We start from the raw sequence: 21,312 nt of genomic DNA on the forward strand, positions 1-21,312 counted from the left end.
AAGGAAAGCAATTTTGCGGCTCTGGTCCTCAGACACAGGAGAATAACTTTTGTGATGTGGGCTGGCAACAAAATGGGGTGACTTATGTGAGCTTCCAGGTCTCAACCTGGAAACTGAGGTAACTATCCTATTGTTTAAGCAAGCAGGTGTGTACAGAAGCCAGAATAGCAGGGTTAAAATTCAAACAGCGGTTTTTACCCAAGATGAATGTTACTATGCTTCATTGCTTCAGTGATACCCCATTCTTCTTTGGCTTGTTTACCAGGTAATTCTAAAAATTGAAAATCAATGAGCAATATTTCCATTATTAGACTATGAATCTTCTTTATAGTCTAGTGGAGCTTTCTGATCATACTTTGTTCTCTGGGCCATTTGCAGAAGTATATTCTTGGATTCCAGGTTTAAATGTAGTTTGAATTTTTAGATACCACCCAGGAAGTAGCTCAAAAATCAATCCAGGGAGATCCTAGATGGCACCAGAGTAGATGGAAACTATACTCACCTCCTCTCAGACCAAACTGGAATTATAATAAATTATAGAACAATTATCCCAAATAACCAACTGAAGAGGAGTTGAAGAGAAGTCTTAAAACCAAGGATTTGCAGAAGCCACATTGAGACTGGAAGGGCAGAAATGCAAAAAGGGCTGCCCCACTCCCAGAGAAGAGGCTAAGGTTACAGAGTAATACGTCAGCTGCAAGAGGTTCCCCCTGAGAAACACGGGGCCTAAACCGGGCTCCCAGCCCAGAGCACCAGAGCCAGAGAGAAGCACCACATAGCATCTGGCTGTGAAAAGCAGTGGGGTTTCTGTTCACCAGGGAGAGATGGAGTTCGCTATCAATACCGTCTTAAAGGGCCAAGACAGAAAATTTCATTCGCAGCCACTCACCCTGGATTCCTGCTGAAGGAGGTGAATAAACTAAAGTCAAAAGGTGTGTGGGGGGGGAGGGGAGAGTAGCGGGGGGGGGGGAGAGAGTGGGGGGGGGGCTGGGGTTTGTGGCTCTGAGCAGAGAGCTAAAGGGAGCAGGACCCTGTGCTGAGTCATTCTCCTTTGCTGGGGATGCCATCTTTTTTGGATGGAGCACTCTCCGCCCTGTAACATCAGCCCTGGGACAAAGCAATAACCCCACCCTCTGGTCTCCCTCTTGTCCCACCTTGTGGCGCTTACACCTTGCTGAGAAGTACAGCCAGAGGCTTTTCAGTGACTGAGCCTAACAAGTAGCCTGCAGGTGGAGGCAGGTAGAGCCAGATCTTGGGGAGCCTTAGGACATCCGCTGGCCTGCCCTTGGGCTCGGTGCTGGTAAAAGCCAGCCTTGGTGTGCAGCTTGGTCCTTTATGTGCACACCCAGGCCCAGCAGAGGGAGCCATAAGCTGTGGATCACTTGTAGCTCCAGAAAGTTTGCCAAGGACCAATCACAGGCAGCATCTTCTGTTGGCCTGTACCAGAGACCCTCTCAAGAGGCCCAGAACCAACACACTGAGGGGCCAGTTTCAGTCAACAACTGAACAGGATCCAATAAGCTTCACAAGCAGCATATCCAAAGGGAGGTCACAGCAGGCACGACACTCTGCTGAGGCGAATTCCGCTCCGCGTGGGCAGCACCTGCCCAGCAGCTCACTTATCTTAGTTGGGGCTGAGCCTCACAGTCAGCCAGCCTGAGGGTCATCCATTCCCCATATGAGCAAGCCAATACCAGCCAAGACAACTATAACAGCAAGGCCCACATAACCCACACAAGGGACACTCCTGGAGCATCCAGCTCAGGTGATCAAGGAGACTGCACCAGTGGACTCCACAGGACACCTCCTACGTAAGGCCAACCCACCAAGACTGGGAGTCATAGCAAATCTGTCGCACAAAGAGGCAGTCAAAATGGGGAGACAAAGAAACAGGCCCAAAATGACAGAAGAGGAGAAATCTGGAGAAAAAGAGCCAAATGAGCCCATTAGACATGGCTCAGTGGTTGAGCATCGACCTAATCTTGAGAAAGCAGGACAAAGTTGAAGGAATCACACTACCAGATATCAAACTATGCTACAAGGCCATAGTAATCAAAATAGCATGGTACTGGCAAAAAAACAAAAACAGACATATAGATCAATGAAACGGAATAGAGGGCCCAGAAATAAACCCATGCCTTTATAGTCAATTAATATTTGACAAAGGAGGCAAGAACATGCAATGAGGTAAAGATAGTCTATTCAATAAATGGTGTTGGGAATATTGGACAGATATATGCAAAAAAAGAAACTAGACCACCTTCTTACCCCATACAAAAGAATAAACTCAAAATGGATAAAAGACTTAAATATTGGACTCAAAACCATAAAAATCTTAGAAGAAAACACAGGCAATAAAATCTCAGACATTTCTTATAGCAATATTTTTTTCTGATATATCCCCTCAAGCAAGGGAAACAAAAGGAAAAAAATAAATAAACCAATGGGATTACATCAAACTAAAAAATTTTTGCAAAACAAAGGAAACCATAACAAAATTAAAAGACAACCCACTGAAAGGGATACAACATATTTGTCAATACATTGAGATAGGGGTTAATATCCAAAATTTATAAAGAACTTTTAAAATTCAACACTAACAAAACAAACACTCCAATTTAAAAAATGACCAAAGAGGACATACAGATGGCCAGTAGGCATATGAAAAAATAATCATCATCACTAATCATCAGATAAATGCAAATTAAAACCACAATGAGATATTGCCTTGAAACATCCATCTTATATAAAAACTGCTGTTTGAAATTTTAACCCTGCTATGCTGGCTTCTGTAAACGCTTGCTTGCTTGAATAAGAAGGAAAATAAGCCTACTCCCATTCCAGAGAGGCCATCAACTCTGCCCCAGACAGAGTTGTCAGTGCTGGCACCAGGCCAGGCCTTGAGATATGGTATCATAGCCCCTTCCCAGCAGGCAGGCCTTCTTTCTCAGAAGGCCTGGATGTCTCATTCCAAATTTGGGAGACAAAGGACTAGAAAAAGTATAAATAGAAAAAATTTCCTCCATGTTGGGAGTCCCAGAATTTGAAAGACACATTTTTCTCTGGGCCTGCGCAGAATTTAATAATAAAATGTAACTCCCTTTCTCTAAGCGTGGCTTGGTTTTTCTCCGGTCTTCTGTAACAACCTTATACCTGTCAGAATGGCTATCATCAATAAATCAACAAACAACAAGTATTGGTGAGGATGCACTGCTGGTGGGAATGCAGACTGGTGCAGCCACTGTGGAAAGCAGTAAGGAGTTACCTCAAAAAATAAAAAGTGGAACTGCCTTATGATGCAGTGATTCCAGTTCTGGAAATATATCCGAAAAGACCCAAAACACTAATTCAAAAGAATATGTGCACTCTTATGTTCATTGCAGCATTATTTACAATAGCCAAGATTTGGAAGCAGCCCGAATGCCCATCAGCAGATGAGTGGATAAAAAAGCTGTGGTTGCCCTAACTGGTTTAGCTCAGTGGATAGAGCATCAGCCTGCGGACTCAAGGTCCCAGCTTCGATTCCGGTCAAGGGAATGTACTTTGGTTGCGGGCACATCCCCAGTAGGGAGTGTGCAGGAGGCAGCTGATCAATGTTTCTCTCTCATTGATGTTTCTAACTCTCTATCCCTCTCCCGTCCTCTCTGTAAAAATCAATAAAATATATAAAAATAAAAATCATCATTCTCCCCTTAAAAAAAAAAAAGCTGTGTTACATTTATACAGTGGAATACTATTCGACCATAAAAAAGAAAGAAATCTTACCCTTTGCAACAGCATGCATAGACCTGGAGAGCATTATGCTAAGTGAAATAAGCCAGTCAGAGAAAGACAAGTACCATATGATTTCACTCAAATATGGAATCTAATAAACACAATGAACTAACAATCAAAATAGAGACAGACTCATAGATAGAGATCAGGCCGACAGCTGTTGGTGGTGGGGCGTGGTGGTGGGGCATGGTGATGGTGGTGGAGGAATTGAACACAAAAGAAAAACAAGAGAAGGAACTCATGGACACAGACAATAGTGTGGTGATTGCTGGGGGGAGGGGGGATGCAGAGGAGGGAATAGGGGGGATAAATGGTGATGGGCAGAGACCATTCCAGGTGGTGAACACACAATACTGTGTACAGAGCGTGTGTTGTAGAATTCTGCACCTGAAATCTGTATAATTTCGTTAACTCGTGTCACTCTAATAAATTTAATAAAAAGGGAAATAAACATTTAAAAGAATCAATCTATTTTAGGTTCCATCACACTTGCCTTTCCCACATTGCCCCCCTTGCAGTTCCTACATTTAACTTAATTTTTAAAATTTTAAAATTAGGTGATTTAAACTTGTATTTATTTATTTATTTATTTGTTTGTTTGTTTGTTTGTTTATTTATTTATTTTTGTATCCTGTCACTTTTAATAGTCTCTGGGTTCCCACTCATACTTACAGTTTTATCAAGTCCCATTCCCCCACCCCCACCCCCCACAGTATAACCACTCCAATCACGATGGTTAGTCTCCAGGCCTAGGCGCAGCTGTCATTCTGGAACTTCCCTCCTCTGCTCGCTCATCTGGATTGGAGCCATTTGATCTTGTGCAGCAAGGGTAAGGGTGGCTCTGACTCCCACCGCTTCCAAGGACAGTCAGTAACTCACTCTCTGAACTCCCACAGTCCTCTGCATTTACTTACATGGAGCAGCACTCTGTGCTGTTATTTTATTATCCTTCAGGGCACAGGCTGTGTCTTATTCATCCTTGAAATGGCACCTGGCATTCCGTTGGCCTTTAATAAAATTATTTGGAAACACTATTGAGCACATGATTCAACCCAATATCTTGACTGAAGGGGAGAGCCATCATTTGCTCATATTAAAGGGTAAGGAAGCGCTGCTAAATTGGTGGGAAATGGGAGTGAGAATTAAAAGATAAGAAATAGTTCAACAAAGAATCAACTTATAAACACAAGTACATTATTTCTTTTCTTCACTGAGCAGCACTAAAACCAAACCCACATCAGACCCACGTGTGTGTGTCAACTTGTCCTCCTTTTGGATGTGGGGCCCATTCTGTAGTCATTTCACTGGACCAGCACAGCCAGGTAAAATACAGAATGCCAAATTAAATTTGAATTTCAGATAAACAACAAATAATTTTTAGTAGAAGTATGTTCCAAATATTGCATGAAACCTACTTATACTAAAACCTTTTTGTTGTTTATCTAAAATTCAAATTTAACCGGATGTCCTGCACTTTTATTTACTCAATTTGGCAACCCTACACTGGGTATTTTCTCCAGGCAGTAACTCGCTAAATGCCAACCACTCGGACAGCCTCAAGGAATATGATCTGATGGTGATGGAAGAGGCATAGAGCTGGCATTGAGACAAGTAAATAAAATACTTCCTACTTGCCTTCAAGACCTGCTTTCAAATCCCACCATCTTTTTCAGTGTGATGCAGTCTCAGGCTGCTTCTCAACTTAAGGCCAAAGGCAGGAGTGTCTTAGAGATCTCTTGGGTAGCCTTTCAGATTGCACGTGCCCTTTCAGATTAATATTCTGGAGGCAGGTGGTTACACAGGAGGTTCTCTCAGGCAGTACTGGAAAATGTCATTAGGCTAATGTAGATTTATTTAATTTTTCATGCATCCGTTTCATATGTCACTGATTCCTTATAGGTATTGCTATTAGATAAGTGTTGAATGTTGCCCATGAGCCATGCTCACCTTAAGTATTTCACCTGCATTTGAATTTTATTCCCACAAGGTGACTTTGACTGATGGACTTTGATTATCTCCCTGATAGTGATGAGGAAACTGAGAAGCAGGAACGATAAAGAATTTGCCCAAGGTCAAAGCACTCATAAGTGGGAGAAAGGAGCTATAATCCATGAGTCCTCGGAATAAAAATAAATTTCATTTATAGTTCCATCACCCTCCCAAAAATCACTATTTTAAAAAAATGCAAACTTTAATAACACCAGGCATAAATTTCAAACTGTTCCCTGAGTCTTTAAGGGAAACTTTTAATAAATATGCTTTTATTGGAAAGTGGATTGAGGAGAAAGCATTGGGAAATGGGGAAGGGGATTTCAGTTTAAACTACAAATAACTGGGATTAAACTGAGCTATGAGATGGCCCCTCTTACACCATTTCCTCCTAAGCCAGCGGTTCTCAACTTGTGGGTCGTGACCCCTTTAGGGGTCGCCTAAGACCATCAGAAAACACATATATAATTACATATTGTTTTGTGATTAATCACTATGCATTAATTATGTTCAATTTGTAACAATGAAATTGGGGGTCACCACAACAGGAGGAACTGTATTAAAGGGTCGCTCGTTCTGATTGCCTTGCATTGTACTCCCTCGGAAAAATGAAACCAACCCCGTGGCAGGCTTTCCAATCCACAGTTTCTGATTCGGTGTCCACCCTACAGTGTACCCGAATGCGGAATGCGCAGGGCATACCAGATTACAGATGCAAGCGGAGGGAATCTAGAGAGACAAGCAAGGTTGGATGGATGTGGGGCGAACCGAACAGGGAACAGATCTCTGAATCAGAACGGAGTCTGAGAACAGAAACTGGGGGGGCACAGCAACCCCTCCCAGGCGCTATCTGGGTCCATCCCGGGCGCGTTACATTAGTCCGCGGGTCCAGGTCGCGGGATCCCGGGCCCTGGGGAGGGTGTTGGGTGCTCTGCGCACCCTCGCATCCCAAACCGCCTCTGCTCGTGGGCGGCTGGTGGCCACACGCTCCTCCCCGGCCCCTCCTCCTGCAGCTGGGGGAGGAGAAGTTGGGGCGATAAAACAGCACGGGACGGACCTGGGGCAAAGCCTGTGGGCTGCCCACTCGTCCGCCGCACGCCCGGCCGGCCCGCAGCCACGTGACTGCTGCTGGCAGAGACCCGGGTGCTGGCAGCAGCCGCCGCGAAAGACGCGCTCGGGTTGCGTCTGAGCGCCGCGGAACGCACCCAGGTCCCGGGTTCTTGGGAGCAGCTCGCCTGGTAAGGCGGGACCCCGGGGGAGAGGCGGGAGCCAGGGGAGAGGTGCGGGGCCCGCGGGGCTCGGGCTGGACCGGCGCCGCACGGGGGGCGGAGACCTAGGAGCGCCTATGAGCTGGGGGACTGCGCTGGGATGTTTGCGGTCGGCGGGACTGAATTCGAACCCTGTCTCCCGCACCTTTTCCCGAGGAAGAAACCCAAAGAATTCGGTCCCGAAAGGGAGAATCAGGCCCAAGGAACTGGGAGCCTGAGGAGTTTTCTGATCAATAGCTCTCTCCCGGGGACAAAACAAGCAAAGCAAAACCCGCCCCTTGGGAGTACTGCTTCTGCATCAACCCAGTTCTGCGGCGCTGTTTGGGACCAGAATCACAAAAACAAAGCTTGGTGGGCTCTTTCACACCCCACAGCGCCCCCGCTCCCCCCCCCCCCCCCCGCGGGCCCCGTGAGATCAGGGATGCGCTGCTCTACCCAGGGCCGGAGGGGATTCATTTTTAAAAGTCAAACAAAACCTGGAAGCGGCGAATATGCTCTTCCCCATCATTCCCTGGAGCTTCTACTGGAAGATTCTATCTCCAAAAAACGAAAAGGTCGGGCTTTCCGTCAGACCTGTAGTTTTTGGCGCTGATGCAAAGGTGATGCGGGAGGAGGAGGGAGAGGTGTGGGGGCTCAGGAGCGGAGCTTGCCGCCTTTGAAGTTCACACAGGCTCAGATTTGGGAGGGACTTGTATTAACAAATCGGTCTTGCACAAATTGCCTTTGACCCAAACGAGAATGCTGAGCTGGGACACTGGTATGTGAATAAGAGCAGGAAAATGCGTCTTTCAAAGTGTTGACAATCCCAAAAGGCTCAGGACCAAATCTCAGGCTAACATGGAACTCCGGGATCAGGGCATTAAGTATTGGCTTGATCCCTAAGAAGGAGATGGAGCTGCCAGGATGCGGACGGATGTCCTCACAGAGGGAGGCCTGGTGGCCCAGGTGAGAGAGCCCACCTACATGGCATTTTCCAGCCTGCGGGCTTCCACTCACTGCCTCTGGGCACGGAGGGTTCTCTCTTCCCCAGACAGTTGTGCAGGAGTTGCTGCTGGGGACAGTGTGATGATGCTCTTCATTGAAATGGGCCCTTCCTCCTTAGGCTGACAGCACAGTCTGTCACCACAGACTATCACCAGGGCTGCCAGTGTCCGCAGAGCTACTGACAGTGAGGGAGGAGCAGAGTAGGGAGGAATTGTCAAATGGGTGGCTGAGCAACAGGGACAATTGAGAAACATCCCTTCTGAGGTGTGAATGGGCTTGCCTAGCACCCCAACTCTGCCCCCCTCCCCAAAAAAAACAACAACAAAAAATAGAAGCCTGAGCAGCTGGTTCCTCATTTCCTCTCCACTTTATGTCTGTGCCCTCACAGGGTTAGATTTGGGGACGGTTAGATTTGGGGGTGATACAATTTTCCATCCTCTTTGAGGCTCTCACCACAAGAGCATTAAGGAAAATGCTGATTAGGTATCTGAGCAACTGGAGTGGGACCCCTGGGAAAGTCAGCTGGAGTTTAGGCATCTATATTCCTTTCCCAGACACCCCAGAAAATGGATATTTCCTGGAAAGGAAGGCGATCATTAGGTTATTTATACCTTGGATCATCTTAATGAATGTCCGACTGCCGGTTTAGGCCTGATTTTTTTTTTTTTTTTTAAGATTCTTCATTGATTTTTAGAGAGAAAGAGAGAGAGAGAAACATTGATATGAGAGGGTAACATGGATGGGGCTGCCTCCTACATGCCCTCCCCACCTGCCACTCTGGGGATCAAGCCAGAAACCTCGGCATGTGCCCTGACCTGGAATGGAACTTGCAACCCTTCAGTGCATGGGATGACACCCAAACAACTGAGCCACACTGGCCAGGGCAAGCCTGATTTTTTTTTTTTTTTTGACACCCAGGATAATTGATCACACTCTTGAGGCATTGAGAAAATTCCATAAAAGTGAAACACTGAAGAGAAAGTATTGAGTGACGGGACGTCGAAGGGGGAACATTGAGCTCAAAAGTCATATTGTTCTGGAATTCTGTGGAAGCTTTGTGGTTTTAAGAGATGGTCAGTGGATTCTGACTGCCTTTCTCTGTGAAGCCAGCACCTGTTACGTACCCTCACTGTCACTTTGACCATTTTACAGATATAACACACTAATAGAGACAGTCTAATATATATATATATATATATATATATATATATATATATATATATATATAGGCTTATAGTTTCTCTTAAAAAATAAACTTAGCAGTGGGGGAGAAAGAAAAGTGTACTCATACAAATAGATGTTGGTTGAATTAAGTGGGCTAGTTGATTCCTAGTGAAAACTTTGTTCATTCCCTCACTGACTTCAAGAAATATTTATTGAGCACCTACAATGTTCCAGGCACTAACTACAGAGCAGTGTGATTAAGACAGGTAGGGCTCTGTTCTCATGGAGTTCACATTCTAGAATTGAGGGATGAGCAGGTAAAGTCTGTTAGTACTGCAAGCTTTGAAGAAAAAGAAACAGTGCTGTGGTAGATATTGTGGTGTGTGTGTGTGTGTGTGTGTGTGTGTGTGAGAGAGAGAGAGAGAGAGAGAGAGAGAGAGAGAGCGAGAAAGAGATGGGAGGGGCTGGGCTTCTTGAATTGAGTTTTGAGGAGAAGCTTTTCTGAGAGATGGCCTTTGGATGAGTCCCCAGAAGATGGGCAGACAGTTCCTGTGGAACCACAAGTGCACAGTCCTGGGAACAAGTTTGGCATGTTCCAGGCACAGTTGGAAGGAAGGCAGTGTGGCTAGAGTGAGGAGGGAGGAGGAGAACCAGAAGGAAGGAGTGAGGGTGAGGGGCAGGAGGCAGGTCCTGCAGAGCCTCCTCGGCTGAGGTAAGCGCTCTGGGCTTTACAAGCAGTAAGAAGCCAGAAGCGGAGGCATGGCAAGATAGTTACATTTTTTCAGAGGTAACTCTGAGTGCTATGTGAAGAATGGGTAACAGGGAGAAAGGAGACCAGCTCTGGGTTTTTATTGGTAGCAATCTAGTGGAGGGTGGAAGCAGTAGGTGGGCAGAAGATATTTTTAGAGGTAGAGTGGGAAGTTAATGTTTCTCAAATTTCCCGTCTACGCAATGGGGATGACATTGCTATATTTTGTAAAAACAAACACACTAGTGAATATGCTCTTAAGGGTAATGTAAGAGTTTATTACTATCACTAGAGGCCCGGTGAATGAAATTTGTGCATGGGAGAGGGGTGGCCCTCAGCCCGGCCTGCACCCTCTCCAATCTGGGACCCCTCGGTGGATGTCCAACTGCCGGTTTAGGCCTGTGGAATCAGGCCTGAACTGGCAGTCGGACATCCCTCTCACAATCCAGGACCACTGACTCCTAACTGCTTGCCTGCCTGCCTGCCTGCCTGATTGCCCTTAACTGCTCTGCCTGCCAGGCTGATCACCCCCTAACCGCTCCCCCGCTGGCCTCATTGATGCCTAACTGCTCCCCTGCTGACCTGATCTCACCCCACACAGCCTACTGTTCAGTTGTTTGGTCGTCTCTCACTAACCCCCCTATCAGCCTTGTTGCCCCACACAGCCTTCTGTTCGGTTGTTACGGTTACTGTGACAGCATCCCAGACAATTTGCATATTCCTCTATTATTAGTATAGATTATTTGCTAATATTGTTACTTTGAATTCCCTGTGCATAATTTTCAAAATTTTTATAATAAATGTCAATGCTTTTTAAATGTATCTTATTCTTTCCAAATAATGTAACTTATTATGCATAAAAAATGTTCTACTCTGTTCCAAGTATTGGGAACCCTTACCTAAGAGCTACCTATAACACACACCATCATAGCCCTGGTTTGTGTGGCTCAGGAGGTGGGGCATGGTCCTGTGCACCAAAGGGTTGACCTTTGGATACTGAGGTTGAGGGCTCGATCCTCAGTAGGGGTCATGCAGGAGGCAGCTGATGGATAGTGTGCTCTCACATTGATGTTTCTCTATTCTCCCTTCCTCTCTAAAAATCAATAGAAAATTTTAAAAAACAGCAACAACATCATCATAAAATGCTGTAATATTAATGTTAAACTGATAGCCATGCTATTTTTAGAAGTTGAAAGTGTTTAGGTAAAATTCAAAATAGAGTATTTGAAGCTTGGAATTGGAAGAAAAAAATACAGAAAAGAGTTAGCAGCTTTGCCTTTGTCCCGAATACTGCTGTGCACAGATATCTGTTGGGCAAAGGTCTCTTGATAATTGAAAACCTATACGTGCCTGCAGGATTTCTGGAGAGCGCTGTGAACCAGAGTTGAATAGGATTGTTTCCCTTAGCGAGGCATTCTCTCTCAAAGGAAGCTCTTGAACATTCCCTAGTTGATCACTGACTAAGAGGGCCAGGGAAGAGTTTCAATGTTGTTTACGGGCTAGGGTTGTGATGACATCAGCAACAGGGCACCTACTACCACAATGAGGCAACCCTGTTTCTCTTTCCTGCCTCATTTTGACATGCAATTCACTAGAATGAGATGTTTCTGTTTACAAGCAAATGGAAGCCTTTCCTCAATTACATGGTGTGCAGGGGAAGACTCGGCTTTTAGGAACTTAATTGTCTCTTGGTTATCTTCACTCGCCAGGGCCCTTTCATTATTTATTGGTCAGTGGTTCTGAATTTCAGTTCAAAGTGGCCAGTCTGGTGATTCAAATTGCAGAAAAAAACGTGACAGTAATTCTGGGATCTGTGCGAGTTCCTTCCTGTGGTAATTACCACCCTCATCTCTTCGGAGTGACGGTGGTTGGGGGCATTTTTAAGGAAGAGGTTCATGTCTGCTTGGAGGCCACTCATCTGTTCTGTTGAGTTACATGTTTTGAAATGAAATGCTGAGTTAGCTGCTATCCTTTATAAATCAGTAGATTGTATATATGAATATAGTCTTCCAGCTTTTCTTGAAAAATAAACTAGGAGGCCTGGTGACATGGAACTACCAAAGAGTGGTGTGACTCCCTTTTTGATGGTCCCATTTGCCACAGTCCCCACCAGTGATTTTTCTGTTATACAGGTCCTGTTTAACTCTACGTTGCCTGCCTGCTCTCATAGTCTTCTGATCTTAACCCTCAGGTTCATGGTTCTCTAGTCTATCTGTTCCACTTTCATCCTCATCCAATGCAGGAATCCCTTCTCAGGATCTTTGCTGGTAGTCCCCAGACCTGTGCTTAAGCTGCTCCTCTACTAAAGAGAATATGGTAATTGTTGCAAGGCTACTTCTGACCAAGTTCTACAATCTGGATCCCAGTAGAATAAATCCTTGTCCATAAATTTGCAGCTGTCATGTACTCTCTGGTTTCCCCCCTGAGTCAACATCCCTGGTTCCTTCATCTCCTCATGTGACTTTCTGCCTTGTTCCCTCAACAGTCTAGTTATTGTTGGGTTATTGTTCCCTTGACTCAGTTTATTTTTATTTTTATTTTTATTATTAACGTCCCTAAAACCCCAACACTTGCATAAGAAGGGCTTTAACTGGTGTGGGATGTCCCAGTATGCTTCCAGCATAGCATCAAACTGCTCAGTGATCTTAGAAAACCCTTAGCGTCTGCGGCTTTTAAGCTGGACAGGGCGCCAGACATCTGGACATTTGCAATCTGGATGCAGACAAGTCCCCATTTAAAAAATGTAAGTAGAATCGGTCCATTTTATTTGAGTTGCAGCACTTAGGTACTTGGACTTACAAACAGCCGTTTTATTACTGTAATAGGGAACTGCTTATTTTGCTTTCTTGACCTTTATGGCGTTTCTTAGATTGTGAAATGATTTCACAAGAGTTGTGTCTACTTCCCAAGATAAGAGGCATTAGATCCTTTTGCAGAAGGCACTTAGATGCTCTACATCTGAGATAATGTCCAGACTAAGTTTTATTCCGTAGCTCACATGGTAGAGAAAAATAATATTGATAGAGTAGGTTTTTTCTCTTTCCTACTTTCAATATTAACAAGTACAAAGTAAGGGCATTTTTGTCAATGCTTTTAAAAGGAATCATTTCTTAGATAAAGTTGGAACCTCAGAGTCCAGCCACACCCATGCACCCATCACTTTTTCAGCACCTGGCAGGGGACCAGTTAGCAGTGTTTGAATTCTCCTCATGATAGAGAACTCTGCATTGCGAGGTATACATCGCAAATGGCCTGATTGATAAAAAGTTCTTCCTTGTATTGATCAGGCATCTGCCTCCCTGTCGCCTGTTTCAGAATGAAATAAATATTTTGTTTCACCGGCATCCCTTAGACCAGGGTTTCTCAATCTCAACATCACTGGCATTTCTCGTGGGGGCTGTCCTGCTGTAGGATGGTTATCAGAATCTCTGGCCAGACCCCATCAGATGCCAGTAGCACCCACTCCCAGTTGTGACAATCAAAAAGGTCTCCAGACTTTGCCAAATATCTTTGGAAAGCAAAACTGCTCCAGTTGAGCATCACTACTGTAGGATGATGTTCTAGCTGCCTTGGGCCTGTTTCATAAGGAAATATTGTTTCCTTATCAAGCAAGAGTATAAGTTGCTTTAAAAATATTATTATAGAGAAATGTATGTGAGGTCCTTTACATCTAATTAGGAGCAGGAGTTTCCATAATATGAAACTGTGTCTTATCAGGGGAGGAAATGCATGTAAAGTTACAGAAATTTGGACTTTCAGAGTTACACCTTTCTGTAATTTTTGAATTTGTAAACAACAAATATGTAATGTTACATGTTAAATAACAACAAAAGATACTATGATAGAAAAGTAGTAATGAATTGCTTAGAAATCAGGGCTGCAAGATTGACAGTCTCCTGCCTTCATCCTATTGTGAAACAACCAAAGCAGAAGATTTTATCTTTTTAATCATTCAGTTTGGTAAGGGGTCAATTGTGAGATTTAAGAAATCCCTTTCATTGGCTTTAGTCAAAAGTAAATTGGTTTGTTATTTGCTCTCTGATCTCATTCTGTAACTTTCTATGCTCTGTATTCGTTTTCTATTGCAACTATAACAATTGATCACAAGTTTATTGGCTTAAGGCAACACAAATTTATCTTACAGTTCTGTTAGATGTCTAAAATGGCCTCCATGGGCTAAAATGTATGTGTTTTCTGGCAGCTGCATTCCTTTCCAGAGCCTCCTCACCTTCTCCAGAGAGGCCACTCATATGCTTTGGCTCATGGCCCCACTCTTCCATCCTCAAAGCCAGCAATAGTGGGTTGAGTTTTCTCTCATCTGATCACTCTGACTTCCTCTTCTGCCTCTCTCTTCCACTTTTAAGGCCTTTGTGATTATATTGGGCCCACCTGGATAGTCAGGATAATCTCTCTAAATTCAACTAATTAGCAACCCTAATTCCATCTGGGACCTTAATTTCCCTTCGCCATGTAACATAACATATTCACAGGTACTGGAGATTAGGGTGTGGACTCTTTTTTGGGGGGGAAGCGGGTGGAGTAGTCTCATTATTCTGCCTGTCATATCCTCCCATTCCAAACGTTAATCAGAAAGAATTCGACAAAGAGATCACTGATACTTGTGAACGAGCATTTTCTTTCTCTTCACCGGTAACAGAAGACTTAAGGCCCATTCCCTAATCTGTTGCCAGAAGTGGGTTTCGCATGGACTTAGTATTCATTAGCTCTTGACAGACATTCTGGTCTTGAGAATGGACATTTTACCTACTGTTTTGGTTTATCTTTTATTTCAAAAGGGACATGATGCCTATGATGAGAATTGAACAGTGACAGACAAATAGGGGAAACAGGATTTGCAGAGGTCATGGTAGTGCATATGGAGATCTCAGCTGAGAATTAAGGAGCACGTAGGAAACCGTGGTTTCAGTGGTAGATACAAAGGCCATAGACGAAAGGCAAAAGGATATCTACCTCTAAATTGGTTGAAATAGGACATGACCTCTCATTTAAAGATCTTCTTGATCTTCCAGGATGGTATTTTATCTAGTGGTCAAGGAGCCAAAATTAAAAAAATTATTTTCCACCTTTAGTATTTAAATCATTATTGATTTTTTAAAAATAGATATTCTCATTGATTTAATATTGTGGAAAAGAGAAAACTAGAGGGGAAGATAAAAAATTACCTTTAGTTTCTAACTATGCAAAACTCTCTACAGAAGATAAACTTTTAAAATATTTGTTATTTATTTGTTTTGTTTCTTCTTATTCTTTTTGTCTCCTCTTCTTTTATGTATCTGGGATCACGGATAATTCTCTTAAATCTTTACACAGCATTTTACTAAATATTAAACATAAACACTTTTCATGGTCATACAAACACTCCTTAAATATCCTCTTAAAAATATTTTTTATTAGTAAAGCATTACATTATATTGTAAAATATATAAAACAGTGGAGAAACACCCATAATTCCATCACCCTTATTATATTAATAAGTCTTTTTAGTATGAATTTTTGCATGGCAATTTTATATCTTTTTCCAAATAAAATTGCATTGTAAACAGTTTCCTAAATCATAAAGAATTACTTTGTAATTATCACATAAATAACAATAAAATCCCATTGATATTCTCTTACTGTTTAACATCTGTATGGTTTCCATGTGTGTATGTGTGTGTGTTGGCTCTTATAAATAGAGTTGGAATAAACTCCATAGTGCACTACATTTTTAGGGTCTTACTTCCATGTGTATAAGATGTTTTCGTGTGCTGATCTCAGAAATGTTATGTAAAGGTCAAAGGATATGAGCAATCGAAAGGTTCCCAAATTGCCTTCCAAAAAATCAGTAAACCCATTTATACTTCCACTAGAATTGCTGACTTTGCTTTGGTAAATTCTGCATTGGTAAAGAACAGATTAACCACTTTGTGAAGTATATGATTGTCTAACCACTATTCTGTACACCTGAAACTAATACAAAATAATATCAAATGTAAACTGTAATTGAAAAAATCTAAAAAAATGGGTAAGTTCTGTGTTCTGGATTTGGGGTTACCAGTTATTGCTCTGTGTGGCTAGCTAGAAAATTTTGTATTGGCTGGTGGTGGGAATAATGGGTTTTCATAGGTTATGATAATGAAGGCTGTATATCAAGAGTTTTAGTGTTGTCACCTTGGACTCATCAGTTCTAAATGTCCAAAATAAATATTAGTCTTTTCAGGGTCCTGGTTCTCAAATATGAATGCATTTCTAGCTAGCTCATTTTCTGTGGAAAGATTGCTTTGAGGGTTAAGACTTTTATGAATTATTCCTCTGTGTTCAGAGTCAGAATCCCTTGTGGTCATTCTCTCAGATCTCAATGACCATCTGAAGATGAAAGACTCCAGTGTCCAGGGAGGATGGGGACTCGTGGCCATACAGAGTAGTTCTTTGTTCATAAAAGCAACCAGCACTGTTTTCATTTTAGCAACATGGGAAATGTTTGCACATGTTCCCCAAAATGTTACTTATAATAAAATCACACAAAATAAGAAAACAGCATATATAAGAAATAAAGCTAGAGAAGTGCTACAAATACTATAGTATACTCATCCTCTATATGTAATTCAAGATAAAGATAACAATAGGGCCCTAACTGGTTTGGCTCAGTGGATAGAGCGTCGGCCTGCCGACTGAAGGGTCCCAGGTTCGATTCCGGTCAAGGGCATGTACCTTGGTTGCAGGCACATCCCCAGTGGGGAGTGTGCAGGAGGCAGCTGATCGATGTTTCTCTCTCATCGATGGTTCTAACTGTCTCTCTCCCTTCCTCTCTGTAAAAAATCAATAAAATATATTTTTATAAAAAGACAACACTAAGCCAACATAAAATTCATGTATATATTGATTAGACTAATTCATTTGTAGATTTTTCTAATTGAAATCAGGGGAATGTATTATTAAGGGCCTGCTAGGCAATCATAGAACTGTGAGAAATCTAAAAAGAAGAAAGATATTGGACATTTCTCAGGAGCATTTTCAATCTATTTGGGGAAAGAAAATGGACAAGAAAATATTTTAAATGTTTAAAAGTGACATGAATTAAATGCAAAGTAATGATATGGAGTGTGAGCATGGTCTGTGGGTGCTGAGGAGGCACTGGGGGAAGAAGCTGATGTTGCCCTTGACTCTGGAAGGATGAGGCTGAAGCCTGGGACCAAGAGCTGGCTATAAGGAGGAGGGGTAACCTGTGCTTCAAAACTGAACCGAAGGCAAAGAGAAGATGTTCTTTGTTTTCCTCTGAGAAGGATGTTTTCAGATCTTCATTTGTAAGGAATAGGAAAACGGGGTGGAGGAGAGAAGACTTTAACGTGACAGGGAGAGAGGTGAGCTAAAGTGTGAAGAGGGGGCTGCCGTGAAATCACGAGGCACAAGCTGAGGTGATCGGAGACTGTGGGCACACCTGTGAGCCCAGTGAGCAGGTGAGGCTCCGAACCCCGCTACTGACCTCCCACTATACACATGCACACACATACACATGTCATTGGACTAGGGACATGCAGAGACTCCCTTCTGCAGTGCTAAAGTCACTCCTGCAGACATTCATTGTCCCTCTGGTGAGGGAAAGGCCCACAGTGCTGGGCGCAGTGGGAGAATGACCTGTGGGGCAAGGGTCCACACTCAGATGTGCTGCGTGTAAGGGTCTTTGTGTTCTGGCTTCTGCTCTTGCCTCCAACCTCCTTCCTCCCAACACCCATCTCCTAACGTCTCCTACCACCCCTCTTACTGATTCCCAGCCTGCATCCTTGTGTCCTTTCTTTAAAATGTCTTCCTTCTTCTTCCCATCAAGCCAAGTCAGTCAGCTAAGGCTCCTTTTCAGAGACATCTCCAGTGTGACCTCTTCTAGGAAGGCTTTCCATACCTTCCAACACTGCCCACCCCAGAACTCACCATCCTCCTTTGTACCCACATTGAAGTCACATCTATCCAAACATCTCAAACTCCAAGTTCCATTTAAAAAACTGATGGCTCTCTCCGTGCTTCCTCAGCACTTAGCCAAAGCAGAATTAAGACCTATAGAAGGTTCAAGTACCACAAGTACTGTAATATACTCATCCTCTGTTTGTAATTCAGTGTAAAGACAACACTAGGCCAACATAAAATTCATGCATATTGATTAGACTAATTCATTTGAAGACTTTTCTAATTGAAATATTCTAAGTAAATTCATCGAGACTAAACTTTCCCCAAAGCTTTGGAGCCCTTGCTTCATTGTTTTCCTACATGGGGTTCAGTGTGCTTATATAAGCCAGCAGTATATTTAGCACTCAGTACTTGGTACATGGATGCTGCTTAGTAAATGCTTGAATGGATAGACAGACGGTTAGGTTAGTGGATGGTCTTGTGCATAGGCTGTTGTGGTAGAATATACTCTGCACAAAAGTAAACACCCTGCCCTAACTGGTTTGGCTCAGTGGATAGGGTATTAGCCTGCGGACTGAAGGATCCTGGGTTTGATTCCGCTCCAGGGCATATGCCTGGGTTGTGGGCTCAATCCCCAGTAGGGGGCATGCAGGAGGCAGCCAATCAATGATTCTCTCTCATCATTGATGTTTCTATCTCTCTCTCTCTCTCCCCCTTCCTCTCTGAAATCAATAAAAATAATTTCTACTCAAGTAATTCATGTACATTGTTGAAAATTTTTAAAGTACATGTAAAAAAATATAAAATAAAATCACGTGTAATTTCACCACTCAAATAATAACCACTGAGAACATTCTGGCTTAACATCCATCTATATTTCCCCCCTATTTGTGTATAACTGTATATATTTAAATAAAAATGAGAGCATGCTAACTGATAGTCTTTTCTCATTGATCTCGGAGGGCTGGGTTTGTGGATCGAGCCTCTGAAACCTGTCAATCACAGGAGTCAGCCAAGTTCTCAAAGCCTCAGTGTTTTTAACTGTAAAATGAAGGTAATGCTACCTGCTCAACTCTATTCCTTGTTGGGAGGTCCAGAGATTACATAAAGTACCTCGCCAGACAGTGCTGACACAGAGTAGGTGGTCAATAAAAAGTAATTTATGCCTCATATCACCTGTTATTTATTTTTTATTGATTGATTATTTTATTTTTCACCTACAGTTGACATACAATAGTATATTAGTTTCGGGTGTACAACATTTGTATAACTTACTAGCATTTATATAATTTACAAAGTGATCACTCCGAAGTTTAGTACCCATCTGACATCCTCATATCACCTCTTAAAATTTCTGTTAGTTTGCAACCTCAGGAGCTTCTGAGGTGGAATATGAAACCAGGCCCCATACATACAGAAGGCAGGGAGAGACCGCAGAGGGACGCAGACCACTCTAGGTGGGTAAGTGGCGGTTTAATAAGCAAGGGAACTTACCTACTCAGCTTGTCTTCAGCAGCCACAAGTTGAGTAGATTTCAGCACCCGCCCACAAGAATCTTAAAGTTTCTTGACATCCTAATAACCACAAACCACTAATTAGAGGCCTTAGTTGGGTTTAGGCACGTGTACTGTCCAGATGGTTTCAACCACACATTATTATCTCAAGGCTGTGTCCTTGGGCAGCTTCTAACATGAGGAAGGCAAGCAGAACGCACGTTCCCAGACTAGGAGAGGCAGGGAGGAGCCTGGGTTGAGCCTGAGGGTCAACAGGACGGAGGTCTTGTCCTCTCCGTGATCTCCAACAACTTACCTAAACAGTAATCGAATTTGTATTCAGAAGGTCTAAGTTACTGTCAAAATACTTCTTTGCTTATCTTTAAGAGTTCTGCTAATATTAAAGCACAACTATGCTGAAACCGGTTTGGCTCAGTGGATAGAGCGTCGGCCTGCGGACTGAAAGGTCCCAGGTTCGATTCCGGTCAAGGGCATGTGCCTGGGTTGCGGGCATATCCCCAGTGGGAGATGTGCAGGAGGCAGCTGATCGATGTTTCTCTCTCATCGATGTTTCTAACTCTCTGTCTCTCTGTAAAAAATCAATAAAATATATTAAAAAAAAAAAAGCACAACTAAACCAAGATCAACTGGGAAACCAATCCCTGTGTCTCCTCTCAGATGCCCATGACTTGTCAATCAGGAGCATTTGTTGGTTCTGAAACCTGAAAGGTCATGTTCCTTCTGCCTGTCACTACCAGAACCAATGAGTAGAGATGAGGATTGATTCTTTATGAGCGCTTTATTCAGATGGCTGGCGACCTGAACAGACCACAGTTATATACCCTAAAAGACCATGGTTATGTACCCTCTTTCATCTCATCTTGAGTCGACCTTTTTTATAAGGACACGAAAAGTGTAGGTAAAAGGCATTTGGGATTCAGGAGAAATTAGGTAAGGGGTTTGTAATTCAGGGAAAAGGTTCATCAGATAAAAGCTGCAGTCCAGCCATTTGATTTCCCTTCATCTGCCGCCTGGTGATCCTTTATCTGCGTCCTGGGTGGCTGACATTCTCTCCCTGGAGCTCAATGGCTCAGATACCGTCTTGAACACCTGGGGCACAAAGGTCGAATTGCTTGCGGATGTCCTGGAGTCTTGGTAAGTCCAGTCATACATTTCTGTTCCTGGAACAACAGCCTTCTACGTGCATTAATCACCAAGCCTATTAACTGTATAACGAAAGCTAAACATTTTAACCTCTTGAGTTCCCCATCATTTCTTCCAGAAGCATGCTTCATCAAGTCCTCTTCCTGGTCCCAAGAGTTCTCATTCAGGATTTTAGAAAACGTAAAACTGATTGAGAAAATGCTCAAAATATACTCAAAAGACTGACATCAAAATCGTCTTATGTCTTCTTCAGCCTTTTGACACAGCATCAGTAATTTAGTTTCAAAAGGACTTCTTATCTAGAACTGCCCCTTTCACTCAAACCTCCTGAGAGAGGACTGGCTTCTGGTTCCCCAGAGTTAAAGAAAACTTTCTTTCAGAAAAGAGCAATTGTCCCATTTTTGCTTGCCTTATGAGCACAGGTGGCATTCCAAGAACAAAACTATTTGCTCTGAGGTTCCCCCTTCCCTCCCCACCCACCATAAGTATTGTCTATTACCTATCTCCTCCCTCAAACACAGAAGTTACCTCACAAACCATACTCTGAATCATTCAAGCTCTTCATGTAGGACACAGCACAGCCTCACTCGCTCTTGTCTGGAGCTTGGCAGCCACACAGTGCTGGGCACCAGGGTGGATTCTGCTCCTGGAATCTGATCCGAAGGACATGAAAAGTCCTCTTTTCTTCAAAATATTTCACTCCAACAGCATGTGGTTTTTGTCTTTAGAGTAAATTTCCTGAGCTTTGATGCCTCCAGGAGACCTTGGTTAAAAGAAAGGGCAGTTATTTGGAAGTTATTGAGGAAAGGCTCGTGAGTATACCAGTACA

General features: G+C 43.2%; 1 protein-coding gene across 2 annotated transcripts in view; it reads left to right on the forward strand.

The window, feature by feature from the left end:
* Nucleotides 1-6,789: 6,789 nt before the first annotated feature.
* The window catches only part of PLA2G7 (phospholipase A2 group VII), a 38,092-nt gene continuing 23,569 nt past the window's right edge, over nt 6,790-21,312 (forward strand). Inside the window, exon 1 of one of the 2 annotated variants that reach the window (XM_059701502.1) lies at nt 6,790-7,001. The gene's annotated coding sequence lies outside the window, so the exon portion shown is untranslated. The remainder of the gene's footprint in view (nt 7,002-21,312) is intronic. The other variant, XM_059701504.1, reaches the window with a different exon arrangement.

This window comes from Myotis daubentonii, chromosome 6 (genome assembly GCF_963259705.1).
Source record: "Myotis daubentonii chromosome 6, mMyoDau2.1, whole genome shotgun sequence".
Taxonomy (NCBI): domain Eukaryota; kingdom Metazoa; phylum Chordata; class Mammalia; order Chiroptera; family Vespertilionidae; genus Myotis; species Myotis daubentonii.